We start from the raw sequence: 13,144 nt of genomic DNA on the forward strand, positions 1-13,144 counted from the left end.
CCTCCGCCTCCTTCGCCAACTTCCCATTCTTCGCTTCTGACTTTGTGATCGCCTCAGAGAACTTTTTACTCTTCTCCTGAAGATCATTGAAGTACACTCTAATCTACAGACAAACAAGCAAGTGTTAACACAGGAAAGCAAAGCAAAAGACGGACAGGAAATGAGCATACTCGTGGGTCATCTTACCTGATAAAGTGAAGAGAATATGACCTCTTCGGCTGTAGCTGGCGGTTCGTGGAGAACCTGCTGTTTATCTTTGCTGAGGATACACTTGCTCACGATCTCAGCAGCTACTCGGCTCTCGCCAAGGCCAGTATCATTTTTCTGAACGGCCCAATTGGGCCGAAAAACATTATCTCCCGCCCTCGTTGGGGGAGGACGGGCTCTAGATCCTGCGGGCGTGCCACCAGACTTTGAAGAACCGGCTCCTTGAAAGGCACCAACTAGTTTCACCGAAGTTCTTCCTTTGGGAGGCGGGGGAGGTGCAGTGTCATGGGTAGGAGCCGGACTCGCCATCTCAGCTGCCTTCCTTTTCTGGCTCTGCTGGGCCACTTGCTGAGCCCCCTGCTGAGCCCTTGGAAAAGCCCCTTGCCTTATTCTCTCGACTGTTGATTGTTGCTTCATTTCTGCAAGTAAACATAAACAAAACAGTCGGAAGCAAAAAGAAACCTAGAAGGAAGTCTAAAGCAAGTCTAGCCACATACGTGTCGGAGTCGCGGTACTGAGACCAAGCTCGACCAGAACCTCTTCCCCATGAAAGTCCGCACAATGAATGAGGCCCCCTCGTTCCACCTCCTCACGCATTAGGGTGAATGTCCTCATATCTTCGTCCTCTAGAAGCGGCTTGCGACTTAATGCCACTGTATCAGGAACATCCCATATTAGAGGAACCGGCCAGGGCTCGCTGGACTCCCTGTCCTCAACGTAGAAGAACTTATTCTTCCACAAGTGTATGGAAGAAGGAATGCCAGTGATTATTTTCAACTCTGGGCGCTGGCTAATGTAAATCCAGCCCTCCTTGTGCCTCTTTAAGTGGGCACAAGCGCGGAATAACGGCACAGATAAGTTCCTCTCTAGCCGGCCCTGGACAAGATAGACGAAGCCCGTCAGCAACCTCCACGAGTTCGGGGCAACCTGAGCCGGGGTCAGTCCGTAATATCGAAGCACCGCGGCGAAGAACGGGTGCAAAGGGAACCTGAGTCCAGCCCTCAACGACTCATCGTAGATGCAGACGTCGGAGCTTTCGCTACAGGCCCTATCTCCCTCTGTCACCTCCCTCAGCCCAAACCTGGGGGGAACGCAGTATCTGTCTCTAATGTCCCTCATCATGGACTCATCAAGATAGTTTTCCTCGACAAGAGCCCATATGTTGTATTTCGGGTTGGCTTCCATCCGGGCCCTAGCTATGACCTCAACGGCTTGGCCAGGAAGAAACGTTGTGGATGCCTCCGCGGCGTCACTATCAACACTCCCTCCTGCTTGGAGATAACTATCCGTTGGGAGTGGAGTTGTGTTGAGATCAAGAATCACCACCTCCTTATTCACCTCGCTATCGCTATCTACGATTTCTACCCTAACATTGGCACTTGCCATTACCGGACTAGACTCTGAGCTACTGGAAGAAGACTCTGAACCGGACTCCGAACCGGACTCAGAACTAGAGCTAATATGGGACATGAAGCAGAAAAAAGAAAGGCTGAGAAGAATACTGAGCAGAGTAGAAAGCTCCTAATCCACGCACGATTCCAACCACACACTACGCAAGCCGAACTAACAAAGCAGAAAGGAGAAGAGGAGAAGTAAAAAGTGAAAAATGAAAGGTAAAAACCTCCTTTTATAAGCTTTACCCAAGGCGGTGTGCATTTAATGATGAAGGGCACACACTTCAAGGGCGCTCGAATTGTGCCGCGTGTCGCATTAATGACGGACACACTTCGAGGCGAAGGCGTGAGTGAATACGCGCGTACCACTAAGAAACTAAGGTTCTCCGGACAGAAGATAGAGGTTGCGTCCACACCAAAAGTCAGTCCGGCCCAAGCCGGACTGGATATGACGCGTCTCGCTAGACGACAAAAGTCAGTCCGACCCAAGCCGGACTGGATATGGCGCGTCTCGCTAGACGACAAAAGTCAGTCCGGCCCAAGCCGGATTGGATATGGCGCGATCGCTACACGACAAAAGTCAGTCCGGCCGGCCCAAGTCGGACTGGATATGGCGCGATCGCTACACGACAAAAGTCAGTCCGGCCCAAGCCGGACTGGATATGGCGCGTCTCACTAGACGACAAAAGTCAGTCCGGCCCAAGCCGGACTGGATATGGCGCGATCGCTAGACGACAAAAGTCAGTCCGGCCCAAGCCGGACTGGATATGGCGCGATCGCTAGACGACAAAAGTCAGTCCGGCCCAAGCCGGACTGGATATGACTCGTCTCGCTAGACGACAAAAGTCAGTCCGGCCCAAGCCGGACTAGATATGGCGCGATCGCTAGACGACAAAAGTCAGTCCGGCCCAAGCCGGACTAGATATGGCGCGATCGCTAGACGACAAAAGTCAGTCCGGCCCAAGCCGGACTGGATATGGCGCGATCGTTAGACGACAAAAGTCAGTCCGGCTTGGGCCGGACTGGATATGGCGCGTCTCGCTAGACGACAAAAGTCAGTCCGGCCCAAGCCGGACTGGATATGGCGCGTCTCGCTAGACGACAAAAGTCAATCCGGCCCAAGCTGGACTGGATAGGATGCGTTCCTTGGTGTCAGTCCGGCCCAAGCCAGACTCATTTCCAGCAAGTTTCCGGACTCATTTCCAGTAAATTTCCGGACTGACTTCGCCCGTTCAGGAATGTAACTCGCCACACTTCCCCAAATCATTACAATGACTTAACTGGGGGGCAACTGATGGGGTGTAAAAACAGCAGCCTGTAGCAAGCCGACACCTGTCTTGGAGTAGGTGAACTCAAGCCTATCACAGGCCGACACCTGTCCTGGAGTAGGTGAACTCCAGCCTATAGCAGGCTGCCACCTGTCCTGGAGTAGGTGAACTCCAGCCTATAGCAGGTCGGCACCTGTCCTGGCATAGGTCATCCCACGTCATCGAGTTTCTCCCTATAAAAGGGGGTTCAAAGCTCTAACTAATGGGTAATGCACAACCACCTCTCCAAAACTCTTAAACTAGCTCTGCACTCCTCATATACTGACTTGAGTGTCGAAGGGCCTGTCCGGAGTAACACCCGGGTTAGTCTTCTGACCTCGTTTGCTTATGTGCAGAGCACAGTTCCTTCATTCCAGTCTAGCTGAACTCAGCTCCCTCACTTCGATTCCTCAGGACTCAGCTCCTCGGGTCATCCAGCTCAGCTCTTACGTCACTGTCGTACCTGTTACCGATTTTCGGTCTAACACTTAGGATCACCTCCCCAATGTGGCCCCACTCCTGTTTCATGTACTCTAGCGCAGATAAGCTATCTGCGCTCGAGCGAAGGAACCCTTTTCTCTTATTATATTTACAGAGACTTTGAGCCATTTGTGATTCTAAATCGTGCAGTTATCATCGCCCTTTAACTATAGGACAGTGATAAGTACACAACCCCTCCCCCCACCTCACCGGTTGTGAAGCCACGATTCGGTACAACACGGTACAATTGGTACTCTCTCTCCAACATGAACAGCTGGTGGGCCAAACAATTGATTTGTTTAAATGATTGAATAAGGTAGGCCTCACCCATATTTTTCCTCACGAGATTTTATATGGTGCAAGCTCGATTGGTCCATTATTTTTCAAAATGGACTGCCAACAGGCAAGCTTCCACTTCAAAGTCACCTGATTTGGCTCCGGCGAAGGAATAGTAGCAGCAGCTAGCGAAAGAGCATCCCCCACACACCAAAGGATGATCCAAATCGTCCATTTGAAGGATCATGGCGTAAATAGGTTGTGCATCAAAAAATCATTTCCATTGGATGATCCTAGCCCTCCGATCTATGGAGAAACTACGTAATATATAAACCTCTATAGATTGGAGGGTTGGGATCATCCTATGAAATTTGAATTTTGCGGCACAACCTATTTACATTGTGGTCCATCAAATGGATGGTTTGGATCATCCCTGTGGTGTGGTCCTACAGTCCATTTTGAAAAAGAAAAAAAACCTAGAATAAGGGGGCTTGCACCGTATAAAACTCTATTCTCATAACCAATTCTCCCTCCCTCCCCCCCACCACCCCCCTTCTCTCTCCCCCTCTCTCTCCTTTCTTTGAACGCAAACACTTACTAGGGCCCAACTATGAATGGTTTAGGTCTCTGAAGAAGGTGGACACTAAAAACATGTATTTTTGTTTCAAAAAAAAATCACTTGGCTTAATTTTTCAAAGATCCAAACCATTCATTTGTTGGACCCAACGTAACTCTTCGATCCATGGAGATTCATATATGGTGTCGTCATATTAGATCGGAGGGTTAGGACCATCGTGATGATTTTTTGGGGCACAAACTATTTACGTTGAAGCTCAACAAATGAACGGTTTGAATTTTCAAACAAAGTGACCCAGAGAATTTTCTAAAAAAAATTGTGCCTTGTATGGTGTATGCTTGTATATGAGGTGGGCCTAGTGTATATTACGTCTGTTCATAGGTGATCATATGTTTCAAAAAAATACAATGAAACCCACCTCTTCGAAGATACAAACCATTCAGTTGTTGGCCTTAATATTACTAAATTGTGCTCCATTGGATGACCCTCGCCCTTTAATCCATAGATAAACCACACCATATAGAAATCTCTACAAATAGAAGAGTTAGGATCATCCAATAGAGATGATTTTCGTGGTACGCTGTATTTACGTTTGGGCCTACCAACTGAATGGTTTAGATCTCTGAACAAGGTAAACCCCACTTTATTTTGTAAAAATGCCTGCACCTCTGTATATACACCATAAAATGCATACATTGGCAGGCCCGACTGTATTGGGTTCATTAGATGGACCCAATACATTGGGGCCTGCCAACTGAATGGTTTAGATATCTGAACAAGGTGAACCCCACTTTGTTTTTTAAAAATGCATGCACCTCCTTATATACACCATATAATGCACATTTATTAGAAAATTCACCTCGACCCTTATTCCAATGTCCAAACCGTTCATTTGATGGACCCCATGTAAATAGGTCTTTCCCTGAAAATCATCTTCATATGGTGATCCTAACTCTTTGATCTACAGAGGGTGATTGGATGGTTTGGATCATCCTATGGAGTTGATTTTACTGGCAAGGCATATTTACGTTGGGGCCCAGCAGATGAACAGTTTGGATCTCCGAATTAGGTGGGTCCCAAGTTTTTTTTAAAATAAACTTTTTATGATGTCCACCTCTTCTAACATCTTGACCATTCATTGTTGGGCCCCACGAATGCTCAAAGAGAGACGAGAGAGTACTAGCTGTGAGAATAACCACAGATAGGGCCTACTTGGTTCAGTGATCTAAACAATTTACATGTTAGGCCCCACCAAAGGTTCATGTAGCGACCTTACTTGAACGGGATCTGTTCTAGGGGCACTTGTACTTCTATTTTCTTAAGCTCTAAGGAGAAAGGCATCATCACCTACCAAAAATAGGGTTCATGTTAGAGAGAGAGAGAGAGTCTCGTACTTAGTGTTGTATTGGTTATATAGCTTCACAATCAGTAAAGAGGGGTGAATTTATCCTGCAAAGTGATGAAAATATCACCACCCTAATTATATTGGGGGCGCGGTATCTGAGCTAGTCACTATAAATACACCATCTCCCTTGTTGTTTTACTCATCCAACCCATTCATCCCATAGAACTTGACATAGATAGGGTGTTCCTAAGAAACCACCTCCATATAATCATCCTAACCGTTCGATATGTGCAGGCACAAAATTGACCCATTTTCTAGACGTCCGTTTTAAACTTCCACAAATTAACGCTTACTGTGGACCCCGATCCGAGGACGAGTGAGGGAACGGGTCCCTAACACCCTCTGGATCATCCACGTGTGAATGAGAGCTCTACCAAGGAACTCTCGAAACGGATGTCACCTAAGCATAGCTAGGTTATGAGTGGCACGCCTAATAGGTGTCTAAGTTCTGATGTGCAAACACATGCATGCTACAGCTAAAGGCATAGGATCAGTACAATAAAGTAAGAAAAACACATCAAATCATATAATAACAACACAACAAATCCTAAGACTCTAAATGATTAGCCCGAGTCTTCGAATGATCTGGTATTCATCGAAAGAAGCCTACGTATCCCCGCCTCCACGAGAATCAAGGCAATGTAGTTCTTCGCGCCTATTCTAAGCTAGGATGCCTAAGACACCTAGACCTCTATCCTAGACTCCATCTAAAAGACCGGACCAGTTATTAAAGTTTCTTGTACGATTATTTAAATTCCAGTGAATTGTGGATTTTAGGACACCCTATATGCCCTAACTAAATGTAGATTAGCCCTAAGCTAATGCAGGTGGTTCCTACAACCTATGTGTAACTAGGTTGTATTTCCTAAGGAAAACAAAAGGTGGACTAGCGTATCCTATTCTAGTCATCACTCGGCGATGTGGATCGCCGACTGACCGGACGGAAGCGCTCCTATAACTCTAGGACAGACCCCTAGCTCTAAAACAATCACACAACAAGCAAACAAACAAATAACCTATCAAAAGAAAAACCTAACTCTAAAACTCTCTATCTAGGAGAAACTCCTAACTCTAGAGGAAGATCTTTTGAAAATGAGGTTTTAAAGGTTTGCTTATTCAAAAAGATTTAAAATGTTATTTATAAAAGTTTGGCTGGACTTGGGATATAAATCACAAGCTGCACTACGTACCTCCTGAAAGAGGATCAAGCCAACGTAGTTCGAAACGAACTCTCCTAATTATTGTTTCTAAAACACTCAACACTTTTGGCTTTTTAAAGGTTTTCAAATATTTTTGATGTTTTAAATTTCTAATGTTTTTGAGTTTTATATGTTTTAACATGTTTTTTTGAATTTTAAGGTATTCAAAGTTTTTTTTTTTTTTGGATTTTAAAACTTTTTCAATGTTTTTGGATTTTGAATTTATGATATTTTTGGGTCTTTTAAAATGTTTTAAGTATGTTTTTGGATTTAAAATTTTTGATTTCACCCTTTTGGTCAAAGACCGGAGGGAACATTCAAAGCGAAACCCTAGGGCAAATAGGAGAAACCTCTAAACCAGGTAAACTAATGATCAAGGATAAAGACAAAGATCTAAAACTCCAAAAGGTAAAGCTCTAATGAGACTGTGCTAGTCCCTAACAAACAAGAGTGACCACAACACTAAGGAAAAACTCCTAAAAACAACTATAGAAAAGGGGGAAATGAGTCCAAGACTCTCTAAGACCACTATCAAAGGACGGGTGAATCAAAGACTCTCTAACAATGCCATCCAAAGGACGAGTGAGCCAAAGGCTCTCTAATACTACAACTTAAAGGGGAAATGAGTCAAAGACTCTCTAATACTACCATTAAAAAGGATAAATGAGTCAAAGACTCCCTAAGACTCTATAAAGGGGGACAAATAAGACATATCATGTCTTTTAGCTCAAAAGAGGGACAAACGGGGGAGGTTCTATAAATGAGGCACTATATGCCTCCAATGGGAAAAGGCGAGCTCTAAGCAACGAGGCTTGCTCTCAGAGGAGAGCTGCCTAACGAGACAAAGCGTGTCTCCTAGAAATGAAATCACTAATGAGACCACAATGGTCTTCCAAATGAGGGAAAAGATCTATCTAAAGGTGTCTAAAAGACTTGGAAAGTCCACTAAGTAAAAAGGGGGAAACTCTACTAGGACTGAGCAAGTCCCCTAAGAAGACAGCATTACCATACTAATGATAAAAACCTAAAACTCCACTTCTGCTAAATACCACAATGAAATGATATTACCCCCCAGACATAACAATATCATCATCTGGATATCAAAGCATACATGCGATCATACCCTATCCATAAGATAAACCTAAAAATAAACTTTTGTCTATCTACCCTTAACATGACCCTAAATTCGAGAATTTGCAGGAACCCATACAACTAACGCCCATACAAACAATCTATATCTAATATGATCATCATTATTGCATATGAAATAGCAAAAAACATGAGATGAATCGATATCAATCACACACCTTTAAGAGAATGTAACAACTGCAGAGTGGACTAATATTTAGGTTCTCACATTCAAATATTAAGAACTAATAGGCCAGGATGAAAACATAACAAATTAGAACAATATGTCTTCATATTTTAAAATCTCATAGTACAATTGGAACAAGAATTTCAAACCGACAACCAATTTCAGTATTATTGTCTAATTAACAATAATTAACTAATTTCCCTTCTACATCTACTAAACAGTACTTGGAAAAACATTTGGAAATATCATTGATATCACTATGAAAACGATGCAAGCAGATCCTGTTCAAAGATGAATTTCCAACTTAAGAATATGCATGACTGTCTTGCTTTAAAACCAAAGGAGCAGTGTAAATAACTGATAATGACCAGATTAATATAACACACAACTGCTTCCATTTAAAGCATGGGCTGAAATGTGCTTAGGAATGTGCATAAAACAAGGGGGCATAACCAATCACAGAACTGTGCCAAAACAAGGGCAGCAATATGCTAAAACTGGGGCTGAAATGTGCTTAATCATGGGCTGAAATGTGCTTAATCATGGGCTGAAATGCGGGTTGAAACTGTTCAAAACAGGTGGCTGATTTGAGGGTTGAACCTGTTCAAAACAGGTGGCTGATTTGAGAGTTGAACCTGTTCGAAACAGGGGCTGATCCCTGGGTTAACTTGTACTGTGCCAAACAGGTGCTGAGACAAGAACGTACAATTCTATCATGCTCGGCCATCATGCGGTTTTGAGCAAATTTTGATACCCATACAAATTTAGCTCATGAGATAAAGTAAGTATGACCACCTAATCATAACAAGCATTTATGACCAGGACTTTTCCTGAGCATACAGATGCTACATTAGCAAATAATTCTACCTCTCTTCTTATCCCTATCCACATGTTGCAATAACCATATCCACAATTATAAGAGGTTGGGTATAATTTTCAAGATTCAACAACTTAAATGAATATACTCGGTGGCATTCTTTATATATATCACATGGAACCTGAAACATTCATTTAAAGTCCATAATCATAACAAGTGGCTGCCATGCTATTGGCCTAATGTAAATGAGCTACCATCGCATTAATTGAGAAGAATAATTGCACATAGCTATTACACAGCTCATACCCAAGATCAAAAGAAGACAAATACTCAATAAAAGCTGAAATTGGTAAGTAGGATGAGGATCATGAAATTACCATATATATATATATATATATATATATATAATCATTCAATTACTACATTGACCTACAAGGATTATGGACTAAAACACATAATAAGTCAGTGAGAGTTATATTACTTACAAATGCATAGAAGAAATTATAACAAAGTAAAGCCTGCTTTAAAGAAAATATCACAAACAAGTGCTTTTAAGCATTTAGCAAGAAACACAAAAATGACAGAGAGGATCAACATCTTTGATAAATTTTAACATGCCTGGAATATATTCACACCTTCACAATGATGGAAAAAAAAAAAAAAGCAGGACAATGAACCTAATTAAGGCTATTAATATGGAATCAAATTTTCAACAAGGGCATCTGATGTTCTGCTTCTTCTTTTTTTTTTCTTCTTTTTAAAAAAATAAAAATAAAATCTGCGTCTAAACTAATAAACACTTTCAAGTGACAGATTTAAACATGTGCAACTATGCTAACATCATCCCATGAATGATACACTTAGAGCCATCCTTATCTCATCCTATCCTTTTATTACCAAAATTAATAGAAATTCTAATTATATAGATAAATTCAAAACATAAACAGCAATAACAACGAATGGAAATTTTAAAATATGATCAAAGAATACAACTATTTGAACCAGCATTTACTCATGACCAAATGCTCACTTTGAGATCGCACAAACCAATACTTCTCTCTCTCCCTCTCTCTCTCCAAACAAAATCATAATCATAAGCTATCAATTGATCGCTAAGGAAATCCACTATGCGTAATGACAAATTTCTAAAAATTTCCAAATAGAATTACAATTTTAAACACATCAAGGGAGAAGTACAGCCAATTCCAAACTACAGATCCTGAAGTAGCAGCTATAAGCTTCACACAGAGAACACAATCATATACTGATGAATGAGTTTTCAAAAGACATTTTCATAAAACATGAAGGATTACTACTAATTCTCAACCAAAATAATAGCCTCATACAAACAAACGCCCATTCCAAGAAGATTATTATAGATCTCAAATAAAATCATGATCACACACCATTGAACAATCATAAATGGCAAAACCATCATAATCTAATGAAAAGAAAGATCACTATGTATTTAAGGCAAAATCATCTTCTATGTAAAATCTGTGAGCATCACAAAGAAAGCGCTTCAAATCATATCACCAAATTTCAAAAGATTAGAGATATTACCTGAACAGAAGAAAAGATGATCAAAGGAAAAATTAATGTTGCAAACACCTCAGATGAAGAACACTCTTGCAATCGGAGCCTCCAATTCTCAGATCAAGGAGAAAATAGATGAATCTCAGAAAAAATGAAAGGTTAGCTGGAATGAGATGAGCGAATTCTGGCAAAAATAGTCGGAATAAATGGAGATTTGGGATGGATCTAAGGAGAAGGGAGTAGATCTAGGATTTATGAGTTAGAATTCCATATGTAGAAAAGATATGGATCTCAAGGTTTCACGGCAGATCGGAGAATGTAAATGACCGGAAAATGGACGGAGAATGATCGGAGAATGAAAGGCGATCGAAGAAGATGATCTGAGAGAGGAAATGGGTTTTTCTCTCTTCTTCTCTTTCTGAACTTTGGATCGGAGGTTGGTGGCTCGATTGATCGATGAGAAGAAGATGAAGGAGATCGGAACTCGGCCGGAGGCTTGCCGGAGCTAGATCGGAGAAGAAAGCTCGAGAAATGGAAGTAGGGTTTAGATCTTAGATTTTTAGAAAAAGAAACTGGAAGTAATGGTTGTTGTGATGAAAGTAGGCAAAAGTGGCTAACAATGATGGGATTGATGAAGGATTGACCGGATTCCGGTCGGATCTCACCGGGGAAGATGATCGGGAAAAGGGAAAATGGGTTTTCCTCTCAGATCTCTTCTCTCTCTGTTTCTCAAATTTCCACGAGAAAATGAACAGTCCCTTTCTTTCTTTTTTTGATTTTTTTTTATATATTAAAATAGAAAAACTGATATCTGCACTCCCACTTGATGAGCGCACAAATTTTGATGGGCGCGCGAATCAAGCGCGGCCCGGACGGGATTATGCACCCCCCTTTTATATAAAAATGATATACTTGCCTCCTTTTTCCCGCGGACAACCCCCTTTCAGATGCTTCACCCCCCTTCTGGTCCACATTGCGCTCACTCTCTTGGCTCGTTCACTGAGCAAACGCGCTCAGATTTCGACGAAATTTTACGGAGACCTTAAGCTACCCTAGGGTTCAATTTGAAATCCCAGCTCACTGATTTGACAAGGTTTCACACCAACGCTATGAATTTGGGTCCGGTAAAAATGGGGTGTCTACACTTACCATGATCCTATGGAGATGATTTCTTAGGAACACCCTATCTATGTTAGGTCCTATAAATCAATATGCGACATAACCCAAACAACATAGGCACCTACCCTATTTAGAGTCTCTAGCTCATATAGCGTATCAGAGCTGCTTAGCTCAGATACCGTTTACCTAATTATATTACCTTCAAATGACAAAAAGAACAGACTTATAAATTAAACTTCTACCACCTTTAAATATGAATTGTTTAATAATTAAGGGAGGGGGGTTGCTAGAAAAATGGGAATCACGTTGGGGAAAACAAGACAACAGTCTATCTCTTGACAGGTGCACAAGAAGACAAAGAAGGGGCATGGATCCCCACAAAAGCCAAAAATAAAAACACTCTGAAATTATCAAGGGTCAATTTCAGAACCTTCTTTATTTTCCATAGGGGATTCGGTTTTAGAAGCGTTTTCCTTAAGCGATATGTGCTATAGGTCATAACTCAGAATAGAAGCTCCTTAATTTTTAGGCCACTAATATCCACACTACCATGTTTTGATAATGGGATGGCTCAGTTTGTCTTACACTTCTCTAGTTGGCTGCCAAGAGCTTTTTGGGAATTGTAATAGGCTTTGATAATTGGTTAAAAAAATGTAAAAAGCAAGGTGAGTTAGTCTCATTAACAAAATATGGCCATGCAGATAAAAGTCTCTTTTGCTTTTATTTTATTTTTGTATACTCCATCGATGTTAAACTCAAAAGAGCCCTTGTAGAAACCGGCTACAGGGGCTCCTCCATTGAAACCATGTCATTTCCTTCTACGGTTATCAGTGCCATTATAAAATCACTTATGATGACAAGGATCCAATGGAAGAGCCTCTGTAGCCAGTTTCTCTTATGCTCTGTTTGGTTGCCGGGTTTTTTTTTGTTCCTGGAAGTTTTGTGGGAGAGTAAGTTAAATTTTGGTCCCATCCCATGTTTGGTTGCCTTTTAGCACTAGGTTTATTTTAATCCCACTCTTGTAATGATTACTTGTGGGGTGAATTTTTTAATCCCACTTTTGTAATGATTGCCTTTTCATCCCATCCCAAGATAACCCCGGGAACAAAAATAAACTCAGGAACCAAAAATAAGCTTGAGAAGAATTTTTTTATACCCAACAGTTCAAGCAACCAAACAAAGGTTTTTTGTTTTCCCACCGTATCTCCCAGGGTATTTTTTTCTCCCACATAACCAAACATGGGATTTTTATTTTACCAGGATACTTCCAAGACTTTTTTTTCCCACCTATCTCCCAGGGTATTCTTTTTCTCCCACATAACTCCCGGGAACAAAAAAAACCTGGCAACCATACAGAGACTTAGGGTTCTTATGAGTTTAGCATCCCTCTTGTATACTTTGATTTGTTTTATTTAATTTTATTCATTGCTTATTAATTTATTTTTCTCTGCCACGAGGGTAGAGAGAAGGAGATGGCGCGGGGTGGAGAGACATGTGAGTGAAAAGAGTTTT

The sequence above is a fragment of the Tasmannia lanceolata genome, unplaced genomic scaffold, assembly GCF_043159265.1.
Source record: "Tasmannia lanceolata isolate RefF3 unplaced genomic scaffold, GAP_Taslan_0.1 ptg000003l, whole genome shotgun sequence".
NCBI lineage: Eukaryota > Viridiplantae > Streptophyta > Magnoliopsida > Canellales > Winteraceae > Tasmannia > Tasmannia lanceolata.